At 35.5% G+C, this 24,207-nt stretch overlaps 1 protein-coding gene across 3 annotated transcripts in view; it reads right to left on the reverse strand.

The window, feature by feature from the left end:
• The window catches only part of Osbpl8 (oxysterol binding protein like 8), a 184,161-nt gene extending 170,465 nt beyond the window's left edge, over positions 1 to 13,696 (reverse strand). For all 3 annotated transcript variants that reach the window (XM_058574613.1, XM_058574612.1, XM_046430599.2), the window contains exon 1: positions 13,277 to 13,696. The gene's annotated coding sequence lies outside the window, so the exon portion shown is untranslated. The remainder of the gene's footprint in view (positions 1 to 13,276) is intronic.
• Between the last annotated feature and the right edge of the window lie 10,511 nt (positions 13,697 to 24,207).

Consider the following 24,207-nt stretch of genomic DNA (forward strand, 5'->3'; position numbering starts at 1 on the left):
TATACCAAGTACAGCATTCATATCCAAAAGCTATTCAGTTACATAAAATACAAAAAAGATAATTTTTAGAAACAATTTAACTTAGATCTAAGCATGAATTACAGAATACACTCCAATGGGATAGCTTCCTGGAATTAAACCTAGCCATAGATAATCACAAACTATATAAATACTAATATAACCAATAATTAAATAAGTTAATTTTTGCAAAAAGTTTATACATAAGCCTGCATCAAAGAGTACAATTACATGGGGTAGCTGATGGCCATTAAACTGAGCCATAGATAACCACAAATTAATGAATATTAATAAAATCAATAATTACATATCAGGCAAACCTCTGCAAATACTGTTCTATAGATTCTGATCTTCTTCAAAATGGAAAGAATAACTCATTCACCAACTTCTTTTTCCAAAGTGCAGTGCTAAATCAGCACACCACCAACCTAAATGGGAAACAGAACTAATAAAAATAACAATCCTAGGATGTAACTTTTTTTTTTAAAGAGAGAGAGAGGAGGGAGAGAGAGAGAGAATTTTTAATATTTATTTTTTAGTTTTCAGCGGACACAACATCTTTGTTGTATGTGGTGCTGAGGATCGAACCCGGGCCGCACGCGTGCCAGGCAAGCGCGCTACCACTTGAGCCACATCCCCAGCCCCCTAGGATGTAACTTTAACGAATATAGCAGAATTTATATCCAAATAAAGGTCATTGCTATTCAGAGTATCTGCTTTTAGAGACTACTTTAAGTTGTCATTGCACAAAACAATTTTGGAATGCCTCTTTTTAATCACTTCCTTACCTACCTTATAAACGATACAAGAATAGGTTTCATCCCTCTGATCACTGCTTATTTTTAAAATGACGCTCCTCCTTTTGTTCTCTAATTGAGGTATGAGACTTGGTTCAGAATGACTTCTTGCTTTTCCAAATATCAAATCCATTCTCAAAAGACAGAATTTGCACTACAGTATGTAGGTTAAGAGAATACAGTTAAAGGCACTAAAGAAATGCCAAAGAATAGTTCTGAAAATATATTTTGAATAATGACATTACTGAAATAAATTCAAGATAATTTTGAACACACTAATCATCTTTTAGACACATAAGTTTTGGTATATCTATTTAAAAACTGGTTATATTTCTACTCAAGGCAAAATTCATAGCAGACCTGATATCTGACTTCTAGTCTTCCTGATTTATTATAAGCTACAGATGAAAAATGGAATAAGTTTTAATAAAATTTGATGGTCAACTATTAACAATATGGCTGGGGAAACAGTATGGTATATTAAAAAGAACATATCTATAGAATGAATTAGGGCAAGGTTCAACTTCTCACTTAGCTCCTTAGTAGCTACATGACTGAGCATGTTACTTAAAAATGAAGTTTGTCAAACTGGTATAACTTCATCTGTAAAATATAATAATACCATCTATTTCAGAGCTATTATAAGGATTATATTGCACAATATATTACCTGATTAGAATTCTAGACTCTCAAATCATCCAGGACTCCTCAAAAGAATCTTAAAGACTTATCTGTTCCAAACTCTCCATCTTACTAAGACCCAGAGAGACAGAGTGGTTTGCCAAGGTCATACATTTACTTAGTAAGAAAGATAATACTTCTGGCAGGTTTCTTATTTTCCCATTGCATCTGTTTACTCAATCAGCTGGTGTTTTTAATGCTCAGTTCCACAGCCCTATGACAGAGGTCTCGAAGAGTAACTCAAGTCCTCTTTCAATTTTTAATTGGTGTATTATAATTATACATAATAGCAAGATTATGCCAGATTCATAAATGTACATAATTTGATCAATCTCATTCCCAAGAAAGTTCCCTTTTTCTCCCTTCCTTCTTTCCCTGCTAGTCTTAGTCTACTCTACTGATCTCCCTTCTACTGTTATTATTATCATCATTATTATTATTTTCAATTAGTGCATAATTATATGTATAGAGAGAAAGCATGCACGTGCAGGATTCATTGAGGCATATTCATACATGGACTTAGTGTAATTTGGTAGATTTTGTTTTCCAGTACTTCCCCATCCCTCTCCTACTACCTGCTCCCTCTTGAATCCCTTCTACTCTTTTGGTCTCCCTTCTATTTTTATGAGATCCCTTATAACTCAAGTCCTTATAGGGAGAGTGTTTACAATTATGATATTGGCAAATATATATTAATAATTTAGTCCTACATATTGTCTGTTTTTAAAGTTCTATATTTTAAATTATGCCTAAAATTCACCGGATTCTACATAAATTTTTGGTGTTTTCCTGGAAGATTATTTCTTTTTATTTTTCCCCCAGTATTAGGACTGAACTAGGGGTCCTTTGCCACTGAACTACATCCCCAGCCCTATATGTTTACTTATTTATTTATTTAGAAACAAGGTCTCACTAAATTGCTAATGCTGGACTTGAACTTGGGACCCTATTGTCGCAGCCTCCTCAGTAGCTGAGATTATAGGCCTATGCCACCATGCCTCCCTGAAAGGTTATTTCTTTTGTTTCTTCCCCACATTTTTTATTGGTGCATTATAGTTGTACATAATGGTGAAACTTGTTATATACTCTTACATGTACACAATATAACAATATAAGTTGGCCAATATCATTCTCCAGTATTTCTATTTTCCCTCCCTCTACCCTTGTCCCCTTCTTCTTTTCTGCTGATCTCCCTTAAATTTCCATGAGATTCCCTCTCCCTGAAAGGTTATTTCTAAAGAAAATATGAACCTTGTTTTTAATTATTGTGCTAGAAAAATAAATGTGTTTCTCATTTATTAAGTATGGCAACTGGTTATAATAAACCAGAAGAGTTATCCAGTTTCTCACAAGTAAAAATTAATACTCATACTTTGGTTGAGAGTTCATTATTAAGGATCAAAAAGTTTGAAACGCAAGATCTAAAGTTACTTCAAGGGCTGGGGATTAAGCTCAGTGACAGAAAGCCCTGGGGGTTCAATCTCCAACACTCTCCCACCCCTCCAAAAAAAAAGTCTTTAAAGTTAATCCAAGACAGTCTTATGAAGTTTTATTACTGATAAATCCCCAAAGCAATTTCTTCATATCTAGTAAAGACTAAGAATGGCTTTCTAATTTGGGCATGAAAGAAAAATGAGTATCTGAGAACCTAATTCTGCCCTAGATGTTCTTGGGTTTTAAATTCTAGGTATAAATTACTACAACCAAAGTACTCACCATTTTTAATTTATAATATAAGTAATTACACTTCTGTGTGCCAATTCAAAAAGGATCTATAAGGACACAATTTTTAATACTTAAGAATAATTATCAAATGAGAAACAATGAAGATAACTCTTATATTAAAAGCCTACTTCTAACAGAAAACTCTAATCAACATAACAGAGGAAATTCTTAGTGAATATTTTAGAAGGTATTTTTTTCTTCATTTAATTAAAATCACATTTGTTTTATAGTCACAAAATGCATCACTGATTAATTTCAGACAAAGAGTTTGAAGAGGTTAATTACTACCATCATGAATTATGAAAACCCTCAAAATAACCAAACAAAAAATACCTTGCTAGTTAACATGCTAAATATGTTAAGCAATCAACCTCTTAAATTAATCTCTGTTTTTATAGAGTAATATTTCCTCAGTAATGACAGGTTTGTGGGTTTTTTTTTTTTAATTCAGATATCCTAATCATAAATTCTTGGGAAAATAAATAGCCACAATTTCCCAAATAAGCCTTTGAAAATATTTGAAATATTATCTATATAATGCTAAAAAGATTCCATTTTTAATAGCATCATTGAGATATCACTGATACATAAAAAGTAGATATATTTAAAGTATACAAGTTTATATTTAAAAAGGTACCAAATGGTAAATGATCAGAACACATGAAAAAGTAAAGCAAGAGACATATAACCCACATTTAATCCAATCTCTGGATTCTAAAATCAAGAGTTTGACAGAACATATTATAGATAAAGTTCATAAAAATCATCAGAAATCAGTCCATGGCATTAGGGAATATTTACAGCTTTGACTTCCTTTACACAATGAGCAAATAAATGGCAAAAGAGCCGACTTATATTCTAAGCTACTTTAAGTTTGAAAGGAGTATTTACTATGTAGGTTCTATAATACCTTACATAATCAGACCAAATCTTGGGGTTTAAGCCTTCTAATCGCAAGCCTCTGACAGAATTTCAACTTCAGTGAAATCAACATTTTTAAAAATCTGGATTGTAAAAAATTCTGATTACAGGAGAAATTCTAACTCCAATCATAAAAGACACACATTCCAATGGTCAAAACCACAACTGTAGAAAAAAGAACTTCAAAGTCTCACAATCAAAAAATTGAACAGGACTGAGGGGCAAATGCAGCAATATCATAGAAGACGGGAAAATTCTTTTTCATTTACTTCTCTGCCTCCCATGTGAAAAAAGAATAATAATACCTCAACTGACTGGATATTTGAGAAACAGAAGTTCTAAATAATCAAAATGTCACCAGGGTCAATCATTTAAAGCTCTAATGCCAATCTCTGGAGCAAAGTTACTATTTCACACATAATTCTAAATGGTCTGAATTTTCAAATAGTAAATGAGAAACAGCAAGAGAATCATAGTGACATGTTCAAGTTAGACGATAAGAGGAAACAGAAAAACTAAGCAAACAAAAATTCAAAGAAGTTCAAGTTTTAGGACCGATTGTCTCAGACACAAACAGCGATATAAAACAACAATGAAAGGACATCACTATATTTTAATACTGTATCTTGACCAAAACTTCTACGGATAAATCTGCATTCAAAATAGGTTTTGTATCTCCTGTTAAAGAAGCTAGAAATGGACTTCTAAAAAAAAAAAAAAAAAGGTTGACTAAATATAAATTTTCCCCAGTTACTCCAGATACTAGACTTGAGATAAAAACAATTCATAAAAATAGAAATAAAACCATAAGATCAAAAAAATTAAAATTGGGGATAGGTATAGACAGGGATGCATTTCTGAAAGATGAAAGTATATATGAAAGTTGACATATCTAACAAGCAGAAAAAGCCACAGCCTTGTTATATCCTTTAAGAGTGATACAGAAATGATGGAAATCAATGTGTCTAACAAGATCCCAAAGAAGCATGATTGCTGAGTAAAGGATATAGCCGAGGGTAAAAATAAATACTAGAGCTAAAAATAGAAGAACTGTTACTTGATTGTATAAAGGACAACTGTTATCTTCCATCCCTATCTCCAAGCAGAACCTAAATAACTGACATTTACCCTCCACACACATACCCCAGGCATATCCTTTCTAAGTGAGTGACTGTCTAGGGACTAAGTGGAAATGCTGGCACGGAGTAAACCCTTCTCATCTGGCATTTAAAGAACCCATACCCTGGCAGCAAGCTCACCTCCCTCTTCCCCTAAAATAAGGCCTGCCAAGGGACGGACCCTATTCTGTACTGCCCTGCCCCCAAAGTACTCTAGCCAGAATTCCTACTCAAAGGAAAAATCTAGTACAGAAAGCAGTACAAGGAAAAGCGTAGGAGGGAGGGAGACCCAGAACAGGAACCCAATCCTATTGAATGGTGAAGCAAGAATCACCAAGCATTATCAAGAAAAGTAAACTTGAAAAAAAAAAAAAAAATGGTTACAAAAACAAACAAGAAAACTGACCAGAGGGGAAAGGAGGGTAATTAAGGAGACAAAAGATGTATTTTAAAAATCTACACATTCTGAGACTCAAGATGGTATTACAACATTGTATAAGAATGCAGAAAAAGAGAACAAGAAAATTTGTTGACTTCCCTCCAAAAAATCAGCCAAAAGAAAACAGAGGGGGAAAAAAATTCCCAGAACACAGAGCAAAAAGAACCACAAAATATAAAGACAAGACAAGTAGGCTCAATCTAAGAGAAAAAACATTTATCTAATGAAGAACCAACAAGCAAACAAGAAAATGAAGAAAGGACAATACCAAGGATATTACAGAGGAGAAACTTCGTGGAGTTTGAAAAAGAATTTAATTCAGGGGAACTGAATGTCCATAACAAATAAAACAAAAATAACCTCCACACCTAATTACAACTTAAAAGAAAAAAAGATGATACTAAAAATTTATAGACAGAATAAAGAACCAATCACCTTAAAAGGATAGTAAACCAGATTGACATATATGATTTCTATCAGCGTCTGGATACTCAGAGCAATCTTTTGGAGTTCTAAAGGTAAATTATTTGTAACCAACAATATTGTATCCAGCCTAACTATCAATCAAATATAAGAATAAAAATAAAGACATTTTTGCACAGAAGAGCATTGTAAAGTCTGTCTTTCATACACACCTTTTTCAGAAGTTACTTATGCATGTACTCCGTGGAATAGAAAAAGGAAAAAGAAAAGAAAGATATATAATAGAATGTTATATATAAAAGAATATAATGAAAGGAAGTCAGAGAAAGAGACCTAAAAGGTAGCAGTACAAACTGAGCCTAGGTTACAGACAACTCCAGATAGAACACACAGTACAATAGGTAATATGTAGGTCTGGGGTGTGGGAAAGCAGCCAGGACTTTAACACAGGCATATAGAATAAGAAAGAAGGTAATTAGAAAAGCCAAGAAAAACAGGAAGTCCTATCCAAATACTTTTTAATTCAGTGGTAAGATTTTGGTCATATCCAAATAAAATTTGCTGAACCTTGATATTATCAGCATTTTTCTTCTGGTAGCACAGGGGCTGCTTAATATGATCTGTAGATAAGGAATTATAATCTGAGCATACTACCTGGCCCAGCATTGAAAAATATGTACATAGTCCAATAAAGTATCAACCACATTGGGTTGCTTTGGGTTTTTTGTTTTGGTTTGGTTTGTGTGTTGGTACCAGGGGTTGAACCTAGGGACACTTAACAACTGAGCCACAGCCTCAGCCTATTTTGAGTCTCATTAAATTGCTTAGGTCCTTGCTAAATTGCTGAGACTGGCTTTCAACTTGGGATCCTCCTACCTCAACCTCCTGAGCTGCTGGGATTACAGGCATACACCACCATACTCAACCATTTCATCATTTAGAAACAACGTATGGGTTGAGAATTGAGGAGAAAACATGTTACAAAGACAATAAAAGGTATAGCCACAAATTTAGGAGGAGGAGAGAAAAAAGGAGGGAAAATATGAAAAATTCAGGTAATGTCTAAAGTTCGGAAATATAAGTATGGTCAACAATCAATTTAAACTAGGATGTTTTATAAAAGCAGCATTACTTCCTTTATTGTATATACATCAACAACCTTCATGAACCCTATCATTCCTCTAAAAGGGAAAAAAGTTCTTTAAAAATAATTGAGGTTTTTTTCAATTTCTTTCAGATTCACTCAGTCTTCAGGGTGGCAGGGGCCAAGGATGGGACTATTCGTTGTACAGGAACTGACAACAAAGAATGACCCGGCCTAAAATACTAAATACAAATTGAGAAACACTCATTCCTATGATAGTGTCTGAACACACAAAAAAGCTTCCACAAGCATAGGGAGTGTTGTGACTGGTCTAAACAGATTCATGGACTGCCCTCTGGATCCTCACAGGCCTCTGAGGTTTAGCTATAAGCCCTCAAAGATTCTATGACATATGCCAATGAGTATGCTTTATCCACTAGATATTCTCCCTTGGCCACAATCACCTCAGCTCCTATTAGTATGGATAGTCTTAGAACCTCAACTACCTCCTCTATTCAACCACGACTTATAGTTAAGACAACATTAGATTCTTAACAAATACACCCCAAGTTTTTAGTAGCTTCACAATTAAATTTACATTCTACTGTAGGTGTTCCTATTTGTTGCATAGCTTTCTTCTACACAGTAATTTGGGGATTCTAGATTCTTCCAATCTACCATCAGGTAAAAGCTCCAGACTCTGCATCTGGCCTCAGACTGGAAAAGATGAAGAAAGAAGACCTATTTCTCTGCTGCTTCAACCCTGGAGTAACTATCATTTTCACTCACATGGCACTAGTGAAACTCAGTTGCGAACAAGAAGGTGCACAGATTTTGATGTGCATGAGCTACACCCGCCATTCCCACTATTTCTTCTGCATGGTCTCACCCCCAAAATGGGAACCTCAAAACAGGCTTGCTGGCCTTCACTGATAACTTCTATTTCCTTCACAATGAGTATCTGAGAACCCCCAGATCTTCTTTCATACCACATTAGAACCATGAGAAACTCACAGGGTTCCATATCTGGTCCCCCCTCAGATTAAATACACAACTATCTTCCCTTGCAGCCACCCCTATCAGTGTAAGGATAGGCACAGGGTGATAAATGGTTAAATGGCTTATAGGTTTTGACCTCAAGCAATCTGACTCCAAGACTATGCTGTTCTGCCTCTCTAGATTTCTAAAATAATAGGTGATAACAGAGTCCTTCCATTACTATCAATACATTTTTATAAAGCATTCACATCTTACAAAACAGCCTAAGAAGGATTACAGACTGCATACTATGATGGCACAGCACTATTTTTCTTTAATTCTAAATACTCATGTTAAATGTTATTATGGTCATAATACACAAAAATTAAATAGTAAACAAGCCTAATCTCTAAGAAGTCCTTCACCCTACTCCCCACTTGAACAAAGTACCTATTCCTTCTTGTCAACAGCCCCACACCTCATTACTACTGCCCAATAACAATATTACTTAGACAGAAATGCTCTCTTTCCAGATCTGGTAGGCTCCCATTCCACCAACACATACCTACAAAAACTTCATAATTTTCACAGGGATCTAATCCTTCTTTGTAAGAAGCTATGCAACCTGAAAAACTACTGCTATTATGTAGACATTTGGCACCTACACCCCCCCCCAAAAAAAAACAGGTTTTTTTAATGGTGGTCATTTCAATGAGATAGATTTCAATTATATAGATTCATGTACCTCAAATATGACTACATAAAAACCATCCATATCAATTCTGCAAATCAGTCTTATTCTCTACAAAAAAATTTTAACAATGTATCCTAAAACACTATGCTCTTTTTATTTCTGGTTAGTCCAACGGTTACTCACAGTGAGAAAACAGCAGGTTTGCTATATTTGCTTTATTCCAGAAAACAGCAGGTTTGCTATATTTGCTTTATTCCAAGTATTTTTATGGTTTTTAAAAAGAATGTCTATAATCCCAGCAGCTTGGGAGGCTGAGGCAGGAGGATCTCAAATTCAAAGCCAGCCTCAACAAAAACAAGGCACTAAGCATCTCTGTGAGACCCTCTCTCTAAATAAAATACAAAATAGGGCTGAGGATGTGGCTCAGTGGTCAAGTGCCCCTAAGTTCAAACTCCAATACCCCAAAAAAATGATATCCATCAAATAAAAATGAAATGAAAAAAACTATATATTTCATCAGAAGTGTATTTTTAATTAAATCACACAGAAAAAAAAAAAAAAAGATTTAGAAAGATCATAAGGTCAAGACCTGTCACAAGAAACAACTGCAAACGAACTATTCAAGGCAGTATAATAATGGTTGTTAAAAAGGTTCCAAAGCCAGCAGTCCAGTTAAACTTCAAGTTTAAATTCTTTGGTAGGCTCTACTACCTACCACTTCTCAGTGCTTCCGGTTTAAGAAAGAAGAAGAAAATAGCCTGACATTTGGGGTCCTTGTGAGGATTAAATACGATGGTATGTGTCAAGTACTTTTAGAGTAGTACCTGATATATAGTTAGAAGTCAACACACAAAAGTTATTATCATCATGACCAAACATTCCTCTAAGACTCCAAGACTCTCCCCTTTGAACCTATCAATTTTTAACAGTCCTAAATCAAAAAGCTCCTCATTTTTATTTCAAAAAAAGTCAAGCTTTAAAACCATTTCCCTTTTTATTCAGTCCTTTGTGAATACAGAAGACTTTGTGTAACTGGCTTCTTTATCATTTGAAGACTCAAAACTCTTCCTACTCTTTTTATAATAAACTTTCCTTCCAAATATTATCCAAAGAACAGGTTGCTCCACAGATCAGGAACAATACAAAGAGTTCACAAAATATATTGAAATTTTTAGATTCATAAAAGAACAGCTACTGGAGCAAAAAAAAAAATTAGATAAGAAGTGATACAGAAGTCAATTGTTCTGCTTTTAAAATACTGAATACTATAATAAAACACAGAAGGTAGAAATATTTATGGTTCACTCTCGCTCCTATCACTAAAACCAGATATACTAAGAGCTAAAGTTTTCTTAATACCTGGAAAACTTCTTGTTTCTTCATGACAATAAATAGAAGGCATAATAAGCAGACAATTTCTTCAAAGACAAATTCTGTAGGAAAGAAAAAACTAAAGGGACAGATTTCTCATTTCCCTTGACACCAGGCTATCTTCAGATACACAGCCTACACCAAGACCCAATAAAAAAGTTTCCCAGGTTAAATGACGTTTTCCCCTGTTCCCAAGCTAACCTCATCTCACTGGTCTACATCTAGTTTACACTACATTATCACATATTCCTTTTGTTCTTCAATCATGTATCAGGAATTTTTTTTTTCATTCTACAACTATTGAGCACTTGGAGATAAAAGAGTGAACAAAACAGTCAAGGTTTTTAACTATCATGTGAGAGCTTACATTGTCTGGAACTTTAACAAAGGGAAAAATAACAGGGTATAAGAGTATGATGTTCCAGAACAAGGATTTCTTCCTTACTTATTATGATGTTCCAGAACAAGGATTTTCTTCCCTTGCAAGCTTGGCAACACTTTTTAAGAAGAAAAAATCCTTTTATCATGTCTTCCAGATGAGACCTTCAACTTTATGACTTTACAAGGGGATATAAATGGTGAGGAATAAAGTGGGAGGAAAGAAGATCTGAATTCTCTTAGGAGACTCCCACATACTGACATGAAATATGCACATATTAGTCCACACATCTATTCCTGTGTCCCATCCACAAGGAAACTATACATACCTCTGTCACAACTGCTCCAATCAAAAAACACTTCTATTGATTTCCTTGTGCTCAGCCACCTTCATTAAAAGAAGTACACTTCTCAGAGGTGTTTTTATTTAGGTTGTTCTTATGTCTCATTTTTAAGTCATACTCATAAGAATAAGGTAAGATCTATATCTTCTACTTTTGAATTTCATGATTTTCCAAATGACTGATATTTATTTTACATCCAAAGTTGAAGACATTTAAATATTAAAGTATAAAACTTCAAGTATTGCAATTAGGGCAAAAATGTTCCCAAATGATGGTACAAAATTACATGTAAGTATCAATTCTTTGTCTTTCAAGTTTCAATTCGAGTAACATGCTCTTTTTTTTTTTTAAGAAAAGAAAATGGACCTTTATTTTTCACCATACCCCTAAGTAAATGAAAAATGGATTAAAAACAAATGTAACACTGAAAACTGTAAAGTTACTAGAGCATGGGGGAAAAGTTCTTAATAACGTGCTCTTGGTGGATTATTTATAAAACAAACTAAATTGAAATGTACTAAGCACTCGCTAATTAAAATTCTGCAATTCATCCTTTTAACAAAAGGCCTTTTTGTAATGCACATTCTATAAATTCAAAAATTTTATCACTTGTCTTAAATCAAAGCAAATTGAAACATAATTTCATTATATATAATTGGATAACTATCCCCAAAGTATATTTTAAGACTAAATTTAAAAATGAATCCAGGAACTAAATAAGGTTTTGCCAAATGTCTTTGTGCTGTGTGTTATAAAAAATACATACTTCATTGCTTCTAAAATGCAGTAACACTCTAACTGAAAAAACAGAGCAGCATCTTCCCACAGATAAACCAATAACTATTATAATTCAATGAAAGAAATAAACCACGACCGTTTTTTAATTAAAAGTATTTCTAAACACCTGTGTTGAACATTGTGGCTCCAACTGTTCACATGGAATTTGACCACAACAACTTAATCTCCATAATTAAAGATCTAAAAGGTAGCTCTTATGTTTCATCTATTCTCTTTGAACTGGCATATTATAGTCATTCCATACATAATTGCTATCAAAAGAAAAAACAGAGTAACATATTTGATATTAGTTGTACTTTTAATAGAGGATATTTTAACTTGCATGAACTTTTCATTCTCCAACCTGTTTTATAAAATTAGCATAATCTCACAGAAAAACAGGTTCTAGCAAGCTTAAAAACTGAGCAGAGACACAATCAAGTTTAAATGATAGTATATGGAATGGAGACAAACTAATGAGCAAATCACCTGTTCCTGAATAATTCTTGCTCTCTCTGGAACCCTAAGTGTGACACACACACACACGATTATCTGAAAAGACCGAAAGTAGTACTAAGTGTGGGCTATGTTTCACGTGAATTAAAAACTCAGCCCTACACAGGATATTTTAATACTACTCAGAAGTCAAGTGTCTTCCAGCAGCAGAAAGGCGAAAACTTCATTAAATTATTCAAAGCAAATAAGCTTATATTATCAGATAAGTTTTCCCATATGTTTAGGGAGGAGCACAAGTTACTTATTACTTCAGAGAGCATTCAGATAAAATGAAATTAGGTTATGTTCCGCAACACAGATGTCTCTCATAAAGTAAAGTATTAAATGTCTTTTGTGAATGGAAAATCTGCATATACTGTTGCTTAGCCTCAGCTGGTCTTGAGTGGGTGGCTGAATGAACCAAAAGCACGCTCCCCGTGAAGCTCCTAGAACCTGATTCCACTCTGGAGAAAATTGAGAATCAAATATTAAATTGAAAAGTACAGCAAAGGCTTCACCTTTCCTCCTACGTTACAAGAAGGCCACAGGAACTGAGGTTTAGAGAACAGCATAGTGTCACTGTGCAAGGGCGGGTGCGGTCTGCGGTGCGCGGCACAGCCTCTGGGGCTGTCACCGGAAAACCTGAGCCTCGCCTTAACCGCGCGGAGCGACAAAGCGCCAGCTCTCAGGGGCGCGGGGGCTTCCGGAAAGACCAAGCCAAGCGCCTGTCAAACTTCGGGAGGAGTAGACACCCGGGCGATCAAAATGCTCCAAGTGCCCCCTACCCCGTTCCTCTGCCGCGGCTTAGTAAGCCTGCAGACGCACCTACTGTGGGCCCCAAAACACTCAACCCCCGCCCGCCTTTCCGATTCTCCACTCCAAAAAGGACAAAGGAGCCGAAGAGGAACTCCTCTGCTCCAGGTGGCCAGGAGTCCCCGACGGCGCGAGCTCTGAACGTGGGAATAAGGGAGCGCAGTCGCCCAGAGGGGGGCTAGCCCGCCGCCCCCGGACTCGGGACCCGCGCGACACTCACCGGTGCGTAGCCGCTGGAGAGGCGGCACGCAGGGTGCCGGTTCCTCCCGCGTCGGGGCAGCACCGGGGTCTGGGGCCCTACACGCGTCTGGCCGGACCCCAACTTATTTCGGTAGGGGTCGCCGGCGGCAACTGCGGCGCGGGCAGGATGGAGGGCGCTGCCTGTGTAGCTGCCGCGGGGGCACGGCCCACGAGCGGGAGGGACCTCGGCCCCGCGGTCCACCAACCAGGGCGGGCCCTCTGCTTCCCTCCGTCTGCCCGCTATCGGCGGCGGCTACTGCCACTGCCAAGGCTAACGCGACAGCCGCTTTGGCTGCCGCTACCACCGCCGCCCTGCTGGGAGCGCGTCGCGGCCTAATGTTGTCATCCGCCGCGTCGCCGCCTTTCTGGGCACCCAGAGCCGCCACGATCCTTCACATTCTAGCGCCCTCCCCCTCCCTGCCCCGCCCCCGGCTCGCAGGCTCCGGCCACACCCCCTTCCCGTCACGTGACTGCGCGCGGAGGCGGCCAGTAGAGTTGCTTCCCCAGCAGGGCAGGCGCTAACCGAGCGGTGGCATCTGACAACACCTTGATGTGCCAGAGTGTCGTCGCAGCCAAATCGCTTCCGCACCCCCCCAGGGCGGCCCCGGGACTCGGGATACCGTCGTGGGCCCACGCCTGCGGGCCAGCGGAGGCAAGGCCTTCTAAACTGAACCTCCCGGGCCCTTCCCACCCTGCAGATACTGCTCCGCAGAACTTCCTGGCCAGGACCCCACCTCTCCAGCCTTGGGCTTGGAAAGTTGCATCCAAACAGGCAAAAAGAGGGCATCATGATGTATAGTATCTGGCTCAAAAAGCTTTCAGTAGCTGCTTGTTCCTGTTTCTAGTAGCACGTTAATTGTGGCATTTAACTTACTGTTTTCCTCATTAGAGGTTTTTATTTTTGGTTAGACGGTGGTGTGTTTCAATCACGCTGGGATGAAAATAGCCTAGCAAAGTAATTTTTGATCTTAGTCATGTTCAGGATCCTTCATGCCAGTTTTACAGTCGTTACGTTTTACAGTGTGTGAGGCTGGTGGAGGTTTAAACAGGGATTTTAACAATTCCTTTTCATTTTTAAAATAATGCCTAATTCTTTATTTTTCCAAGTACCTGCACTCTTGGACTTAACCTTTTACCTTCCTTTTTACCCATGACCCCAGGAGTCCACTCTCCCTCCCTCCCACACTTTTGCCGAGAGGGAAAAGGTAAAATGCTAGTCGTCAAAAGGAATCCCAATATATTAATAAAAGTGGAAGAATCATACTTAGACCCATTTAACATGGCAAATGAGGGAGCCTTCTGCAATAATTAAACTCATAGTTACTTATTTTCCCTTCTAGCCCAGAACTAAGTATTTTTTCCCTAAAACCATTCTCATTACATTTTCTTGATAGGGAGTCAGATGGCATATTTTGAAATGAGTAAACCATACAAACCTTAATTTATAGTAGTTCTTAAAAAACTATAGATTTTAAAACTCACCATTATTTTATGTTATCCAAGAAAGAAAAAAAAAATGCTGCCAGTTAAACTATGCCATGCCACTGATCTTTGAGACACATCTTGAATTCAGAGATGTTAATGTGAAAAACAATGAGCCTTAGAATCCCTGAGATATTGTAATGAACTGATGTTCCAATGAGAAAAAGATTCTATCAGGTTCTGTTCTAAAATCTGAGATTGAACTTGTACTTCTGATAAACATGAGGGAAGTTTATGGCTCTGTGAAGCTAGTAACTTTGGAGTTTCTCAACAAATTGAAACCTGACTCATTTTCTGGAGCAGTTTATCTCAAACTGTAACTGAAAAAAAAACAATTTTATTTTTTAATGAAGTAAACAAGAATGGAATAGAATTTAAAAGATCAGAGTGCATTACTGGCTAATAAGGGCAGGATGTGCCTGGCAAAACTCCTATTTGAGGAGGGAAGGGCAAGAGAGTGTCCCATGCTGTGATTTAAACTATTTCTTGCTGTAAATTGCAGTCAATAAATATTTGGAAAAGATTGTTGCTAGAGCATAGATAACATGTAAAATATACCATAGACTCTATTTCCATGGTGCTTTTCTTTTACTTTGAGAAGTGAAATTAAGATTAGAAAAAAGAGGTGAATTGTTTTGCTTAATCCTTTCCTACCTCAGCCCTAATATCCTATTTTGGCTTTTAAAATTTTTGTTATTTGTTGGAGTGAAAAGCATTGAACTAGAAACAAGGAAGCCTCCATTATAGACATAGCTAATTAGATACGTGACTAGATAAATTGCTCTCTGCATTTCAAGTTCTGATAAAAGTAGGGAGTTAGACTACATACTCTTTTAAGGAATGATACTCAACCTTTTTTTCCCCCAGCAGATGATATTCACATAGGAAATAGCGATAGTATAACAAGGAATATGCCGATTTTTAACAGACTAACTCATTTCAGCTTCACTCAAAAAAAATTAAAATACAAGTGACTGAAAATAAAAATATTACTGGAAAGCAAATGTAAGTATATATTTGTATATATTTCATCATCTTCTAAACTTTAATTAAGGCTAGTGATTTTTGTCAGGAATAGCTAATGATTTTCACATGTTACAAATGTTTTCAACACAATAATGTATCAATATAATACAGTTGAAAAAATCTCTAATTTGCAGATCCTTTGAAATATAATTTCTGTGATTCCAAGTGTTATCATTCCATCTAACATTTTCAGTGTATTAACAACATCAAGCTAAATAAAATATTCTCCAAAGAATAATTATATTTATTTGGGAGTAGAAAAAGCATTATAGTGGAAATAGAAGACCATTGTAATGGTAATACACATGCCATAATAAAGGTCACATTTAAATAGATGAGGCAAGGGGAAGATTTTAAAGACAAAACTGAGAATTACGTAAGATATTTTGAAACAATAATTCTTGGCCCTGATGATTAGTAACAAGAGTGCCATCATTCTGAGGTTAAACTGACAGTTGCTGGGTAGATGTCCTTGTAAAAGTACTGTTTATAAAAGGTCAGAGTGGCCTCTGAACAAGCTTTTGGTTCTGGCATAGTCTTTTGGTTCTGGCATAGTCAGGGCATCATATATAAGAACCCTTCCTTCATAATCTCCTAGATTTATTTATTTGTGTTAGGGTTGACACAAGCAACTCCATTTTGATTTTGGCAGCATACACACTTCTTTTACAACACCATCAACAAAAACTAATACATGAGTCTGCATTGTAACTGATAAATGTGGGATAATTCCATTTGCTGTTAAGAGATAAACTACAAGGCTCTTTAAGTGATTTTAAGAATAACATTTTAAAATAAAACTTTTCATTATAAATGTCCAATTTTAACTCTAATGGGAACTCATCTCTTTTGCTACTGCCTAATTAATTATACATTTCTAAGAATGAGTTCTTTTTTTCCAAATCAGTTTAAGCACTAACAGGCATGATAATCTTTCCCACGGAATATATTTCACCCTGACCTAGAATGAGGAGACTCTGCTTGAAGTTCTTTTGTTTATCCCTGTAGACTATCCAGTTAGACACATATGTTGCCAAATGTTGCTAGTCAGGATTCTAGACTAAAATCCACATTTTCTGGGAGAAAATTGAGATAGAGTACAACCTCAAACAACATTTACAGAACTTTGAAACTGCAGTAGATAGTAATATTCTTGCTGATCATATGACTTGCCAATGATTTTTGAGTAGATGTGACACATACTAAATCAACGAAATTTTAAATTTGAATGCAACATTCAGGTCAGTCTTTTGTATCTTCTGCCACCTGGCATGAGAAAGGTGTGTTCCATATAAAATCTCAGAATAAGAAAATATAAGAGCCGTAATCTGAGCACCTTGGGAGGCTGAGGCAAGAAGATCACAAGTTCAAGGCCAGCCTCAGCAGTTTAGCAAGGTCCTAAGCAACTTAGTGAGACCTTGCCTCAAAAGAAAAAAAAGCGGGGGGGGGGGGGGGGGGGGTACTGGAGCTATAGCTTAGAGGTAAAGTGTCCCTGGGTTCAATCCCTAGAATCAAATAAAAGAATAAGAAAATATAAAACTGATTCACCCTGAAGCAGCACTAACACACAGCTACTGACATGAAACAAGAATAAAACAAAAAAAATTGTTGTAAATCACAGAGATCAATGACATTGTATGTTATATGTAGCATAACCTCATACCAACAAATTAGAGGTTCAGAAGTTAAGTGTACTATAGAACAATAATAAACATCTACTTAATAAAAAATAATAGATATCTACAAACTAGTCGATCAGATAGTTGATATAAATCCACCTAAATTTATATTAAAAGTATATTTTTAAAATCTACAGATTTGCATGCAAAAATGCTCTCTTATACATTTTAAGTATTTCTGTTTAGTAGTACTTGTCTAAAAGAACTATCTCTTAAGGAAAATTTGGATAATAGAATATAAAGAATATAGGCTTCTCTTCTGGCAATATCATGAATGAGTTACCTTAATCAGTGGTCACACTGAAAACAAAAATCCTGAAAAAAACATTTTTAAGAAATCATCTTAAATAATTAAATGACAATGAGGCAAGAGATTGTTAAGTCAAAAACCTAAATGAAGGCAGAAACCCAGAGAGTTCAGAAGAGCCTACAGCTAACCTTTTACCTCAAGAGTTGCTAAATCCAGTTAATGTGAGCTTTGGTTTTCATGGCCTAATGAGAGACAAACCCATGACCTGCATTACACACACTCAGGGAAATCTGCTGCATGTTCAAAGACTGTTGGTGTGAGCATCTACTAGAAATAAACCTGACCCTACTAATGTGCATACTCTTCTCCCAGAGCCTGCAAAAGAAAATAATAAATCTTGGTACCTGCTTGACAGGGGAAAAGCAGAATCATACTTTAGAATTTGAAGCCACAATCCAATTCTCACACAAAATGTTACTTGAATTCATAGACCTGGATAATAAAAACCTCAAGCTGATCATTTAATGTAATGATTTTTTACCGATAGTGCTCTTCAACGCCTGGCTAAAGCAAATGCCAATTCTCTCTGGAGGAACCCACATTCATCTTAGGCCTTATACATTCCTTATTAATCACAGGAATGACTATAAATAAAATTCTGAGGAAAATGGCCAGCTCATATTTTTAAAATAACAAGCACAAAAGAGAATCGGACACTATTATTGAGAAATACTGCTAATATAAGACAACAGAAACAGATTCTGGAGGACTTCAGATACTGGATTTATCAGGTGCAGACTATAAAATAACCATATTTAATATGAACAAAAGAATAAAAGACAAGCTTAAAATTATGTACAAAGAACGAGAAACTATAAAGAATGAGGATATTTCAGGAAAAACATAGAATTTGAAGCATTAAACATTAAATGACATTTAAAAAAATCAGTGGACAAGTTTCATAAGTCTACTTGACACAGCAGAAGTATAGCTAATGAGATGGAAGATAGAGATAAGGTGACCCAAATGTAACAGGAAAAAAAACTTCTTAATAAATGTGTATAAGAAATATTAAAGAGACTTTAAATGACATGGAAGACATGAGGATAAGGTTTAAAATAAATCTAATTATAGCTTTAGGAGAAAAAGAGACAATGAGGCAGAGGCAATACTTGACAAGATAATGGTTTAGAACTTACAGAACTGATGAAAGACTCTAACCTACAGATTTAGGAAACCCTCCAAATCCTAAACATGTTAAAGAATAATAAACCCAACTTATATACATCATAACAAAGATGCATAATGCCAAATACAGAGAGAAAACCTTAAAATTAGTAGAGAAAACATAGGCTTTCTTCCGTGTTAGGTAACTGACCTCATTAGCAGCCATAGAAACAAGACAACTAGAGTAATGCCTTCTGTTGGCTAAAAGAAAATGATTGTCAGCCTAAAATTCTATGGTTGTTGCAAAGCTCTTTCAAGAATGAGGTCAAAGTTAAAGTACTTTAATGCAAGCAAAGGCAGAGTTTGCAACGAATAGATTTTCATTAAAGAAAAGACTAAAGAAATTTCTAGACAGGAAACAATTCCCGGTGAAAGATCTGAGCATTAATAAGAGCCCTGGAAGTGGTAAATATTTGCACAAGTCCAAAAATTCAATTGAATACTGTACAAAATAGTATTAACTTAAAATTAGTTAATATTTTTAAAAGAAAAAATAATTTTATTCATATGACTAACATTAGGAATAAGTCTAACCAATTTCTCATTTTATACCTGCTGTTAAACAAACCCCATCAGGGTAAGTATTTGACCTTCTATACTATTATCTTCATCTGGAATATGCCTTTGAAAGCAAAATCAGTATATATCTCCATTTATTTTTTTATTATTTCCTCATCCATATAGGCAAAAATTATACTGATATTCTATTTGCTTATTTTTGTATGCAGTGCTAAGGTCGAACCCAGTGCCTCACGTGTGCTCTGCCACTGAGCCACAGCCACAGTCCTACACTAATATTTTAATGGTATTTTCTTTTTAAATAAGTGTAGTAGTGCAGCATTTTAAACATTTTTCTTCATAACGACTTCCTTGTTTCAAATTTGTATAATGTACCAATGAAGATAATTTTTATAGTCATAAATTAGCATATATTTATGAGATCATGATTTAGAATAATAAAAAAGCAGAATTATATACCATTCTCACAAAACTATGAAGCTAATAATGATTCCTACCATAGAAGGCTAAAAGTGAAGGTTCATCATAACAAATTATATAATTATATATTCACAGGTTAAGGACAATTAGTCTTATTGAAAAGCTCTACCTACTCTTTCCACCCACATTGCCTATTCAAAATTAGGTACATGCTGTGATTTTTAACAGCCTCTCTAGAAATAGCTGAAAATTTGTGCTCTAGGTATAAGGATTGACTTCTCAGTTTTAGTTCAACTCAGAGGACATCCTAAAGTCAAAATAAATTCTACAGAGAATAAAAACCAATCTCTTTGGGATAAGTACATGGACTGTACATTCCCAATTGTGTGTTTTTCATTTCAACTTCAGGCAAGTTTATAAAACGCACTTTATCACAATTATGGGACCCATCATAATTCCTTAGCTATCCAAAGCTATAATGCAAAGGAATTGTGCTTTCCTTAAACCAAAACATTACTTTTTTTCCTACACAAATATATGAGAATATTCAAAACATATTCCTTTAATACTTTGATAAAACTGAATTGATAAATCACTGGAAGTGTCCAAGTGACTTTTGTTTGTATCTTTTAACACACACACACACATATATATATACATACACACACACACACAAATTTAAGTGTCACTGGTATTCTAGTTAGCTACTAAATTACTAGCTAATTATTAGATTATTTCAGTTAACTTTTATACAACCTGTATTTATACAACACTGTGAACTTTCTGGGAGGTCACAGTATTTCAATTTGTGTAAACCAGGTTGTACATTAATTTTTTCAATTTAATAAGTTATATATTTTTACTGGGTCCTAGCCCATCTGTTTACAAAAAATATATATCTCAAGCATTTGTATGTTGTTCCACCTTTGTACTAAATAAATGCAAAGATAGCAAAAGCCTCACTCTGTATAGTGTTTCAAAACTGTAGTTTCTGCTGTTCTCTGCTAGGAGTAATAATGCTTGTTTGCAACATTCATAAGTAACAGCCATCAACATGCCCCTCCTAGCCCCTCCTGAACACAGGTATCCCAAAAGTAACAAGGTGGAGAAAGAAAGCATATACCCTGTGTTCAATAAAGTTTGTTTATTCACTCATCTATCCCGTTCTTGGGTCTATTCTTGGTTATTTTCAGTCAATTCCTATGGAAGTCTTACTTTTGCCTGATATTCTCACATACACCACTGAGACCAGATTTCTAATCCCTTCTCCTAGTCATTTCTTTTAACCCTTAATCCCTATAAAACGTTCCTGGAAATTGACTGTGGTTGATAACACCTTTATTTAAAACTCCATCTCTGAATGTCAACTCCTTTGCAGAGATGGACACAGACTCCACCTCTGGTGATCTCATGTTTTTGCTTACTTCCCACTAACTTCACTTTGCAGTCACCCAGAAGTCTGACTGGACATCATTTGCATCCTAGCCACCATCACCCCCTTTCCAGGAATTGATAAAGTACACCATATGAGTATAATTATCTAAACTAAGAGCAGTGAAAATTCTGGAGGAAAACAGACAAATAAAGGCAAGGGTGGGGGGACACTGTTGTAGACCTATCAATTAAATGCAATGTGTGGACCTTTTTTAGATTTGATTTAAGCAAATCACTTATAAAAAGACCTTAAAATAATCAAGAAAATTTTAATACTGACTGGACATTAGCTGATATTAAGAAATTATTTTGTCTCAAGGGTAATAATAATACATGATTCTGTTTTGTTTTAATGTCTCATTTCTTAAAGACAGCAAGCCCTTCCTTTAGTGGAAAAAATAATTTTCTTTACCTGTAGATGAGAGTCATGGGAATGTACTCTGTAACTGGCATATGAAATTTTATACCCTAATTCAATATGAAAATATAATAATAATTTCCTCCTTATCATATCTTTGATCTTTGGATAAACTATTTGAATCAAAAGCAACCCATACTACTTACCTGGTATTTGCTCCAAACCTCTATTAAACCACTGAAAGGCCTGACATGGTGACTTGTGGTACATAAATCTCTGATTGAACATGCTAACATGTTCAAATTTCTATAAAGCAATCTCCAAATACAGAGCACTCTAGAGATGCTAAGAAGCAGATGTACTGATCTCCTTGGCCTTCACATGATTCAGCTACAAATAGATTTGAACAGATTCCAAATGCACTACTGTCAAATTCATAAGAAGTAGCAAAAAATGTCAAGTGAAAGTTTAGACTTCTCCTTGAATAGCAATGACTGTTGTTTGAAGGAAAAAAAATCGAAAGAATTCTGTTAATGTTTTATTTCTTCAGTGCTAATATTTGACAAGAACTAAGTGCATTCATTCCACGCATAGATGTTCTTTGTGGGTTAAGTGATAACTCGGAAACTGAGTTAGTAATAATATTAGGTCCAAAGAAAATTTGAAAATAACTTCAACCGGTGTTATAAAGTTCATTAATATGAATTTTATATTTTATAATGTAATAGTGTAGAGAGTTGATCTCCAACACAAAAGATCAGAGACAGATCTCAGTTATAATCCCAGACCTGTCATTTACTAGCTATGTGACCTCATCTAGCCATCTTCTTCATCTATAAAATGGAGTTTAAAAAAAATACCTACTTCATAGTTTTTAGTGTTATAAAAACTAAAGAACTCAAGAGATAGAAACTATTATGATTACCATCTTTTGGGAATGCAATATTCTGCACATTTTCACCTCACTCAAGTGGAAGAAAATTATAAACAGATCATATACTCCACCAACCTTTCACTGATACCAAGCCTTTTGCAACAACTGGCCTAAGGATTATAGAGGATGCCTAAATAGGCATAATCTCAGGCTATGTAAGCAGATATATTTAATTATCTGTACAACCCCTAATATGTAAATATCAGGATTTCTCATGTGCTATGAAATGAAATCCACTTCCTCAGTAATCAGGAGAGAGCAATTACAGGAGTTGTTTTTCTTCAAGGAAATCTCTAGCTAGACTTGCTCTTACAATACATGGGGTCAACACTCTTGCCAAATTTATTTCTTAGTATAATAAATCACAGTAAAACAGAGCTTACGTTTATGAACAATGCAGTAATATATACATTTCCTTATTAATTATTGTGCTTCTTTCTTCACAGGTACACTTAGCAACCCAGAATATCTTATCTATGATTTAGGGTTGTGAGGACAGTCCGGGGTTGAACCCAGAAACATTCTACCTCTAAGCTACATCCCCAGGACTGTTTGTTTGTTTGTTTGTTTGTTTTAAACAAGGCCTGGCAAAATTGCTCAGGCCAACCTCAAACTTGCAATCCTCCTGACTCAGCCTACTGAGTAGCTGGGATTACAGGCATGTACTACTTACTATATTTGGCTTATCTCTGATTTTAAAATGGCTATTTGAAACCTTTTTTTTTTTTTTTTTTTTGAAGCAAATAAACTGGATGTAAAGACCTGAAGAATTCAAGATAACATTTATGGGTGGATTATAGGTAATAAAGTAGAGTTTTATATAATGTATTTTATACTATTTGACACAGCATTTGTTATCTGTTCTTTGTAGATATACATGATAGTATTGTGTATTTTGACATATACAAATATGGAATATAACTTATTCTAATTAGTATCTCATTCTTACAGTTGTACATGATGTGGAGTTACACTGGTTGTATAGTCATATATGAATATAGGGTTAGGGTAAGGATTAGTTTTATTCAGTCATAAAGAATAACAAAACATCATTTTCAGGAAAATGGATGGAACAGCCAAGGATATTGTTAAACAAGATAAGCCAGACTGAGAAAGTCAAGGATTGTGTTTTCTCTCATATGTGGAAACTAGAGAGAAAAGGGGGGGAAAATGGATCTCTTGAAAACAGAAGAAGGACCAATAGGGGATAAGGAGAGAACAAAGGGAGAACTAGGGAGTGAAATTGATAGAAGTATGTTATCACATGCTGATTAACAAAAAGGAAACATAATATGGCAAAATCTGCTCTAAAATCCTGGTAGAGCACTGCTTTTATGAGAATTATGTTCATAAAAAAATGTGTTACCTATATAATCACCTTTAGTTGCAAGGGAGACACAACACTTTTAAAACTGTTTATATTGTTGTCCAAAACCAAATTGGAGTTGGCTGGAAATATAGCTTTAGCATGTACCAAGTCCTGAGTTCAATCCCTAGTACCATTAAAAAAAAAAAAAAAAGGATTGAATTTCTGTTTGAAAAGAAGAAGCAGAAAATGGATAATGATGGGCTAGGATTTTAG

Source organism: Marmota monax, unplaced genomic scaffold, assembly GCF_021218885.2.
Source record: "Marmota monax isolate L192 unplaced genomic scaffold, Marmota_monax_Labrador192_F-V1.1 WCK01_AAM20220418_F8-fsc00056, whole genome shotgun sequence".
Classification (NCBI taxonomy): Eukaryota; Metazoa; Chordata; class Mammalia; order Rodentia; family Sciuridae; genus Marmota; species Marmota monax.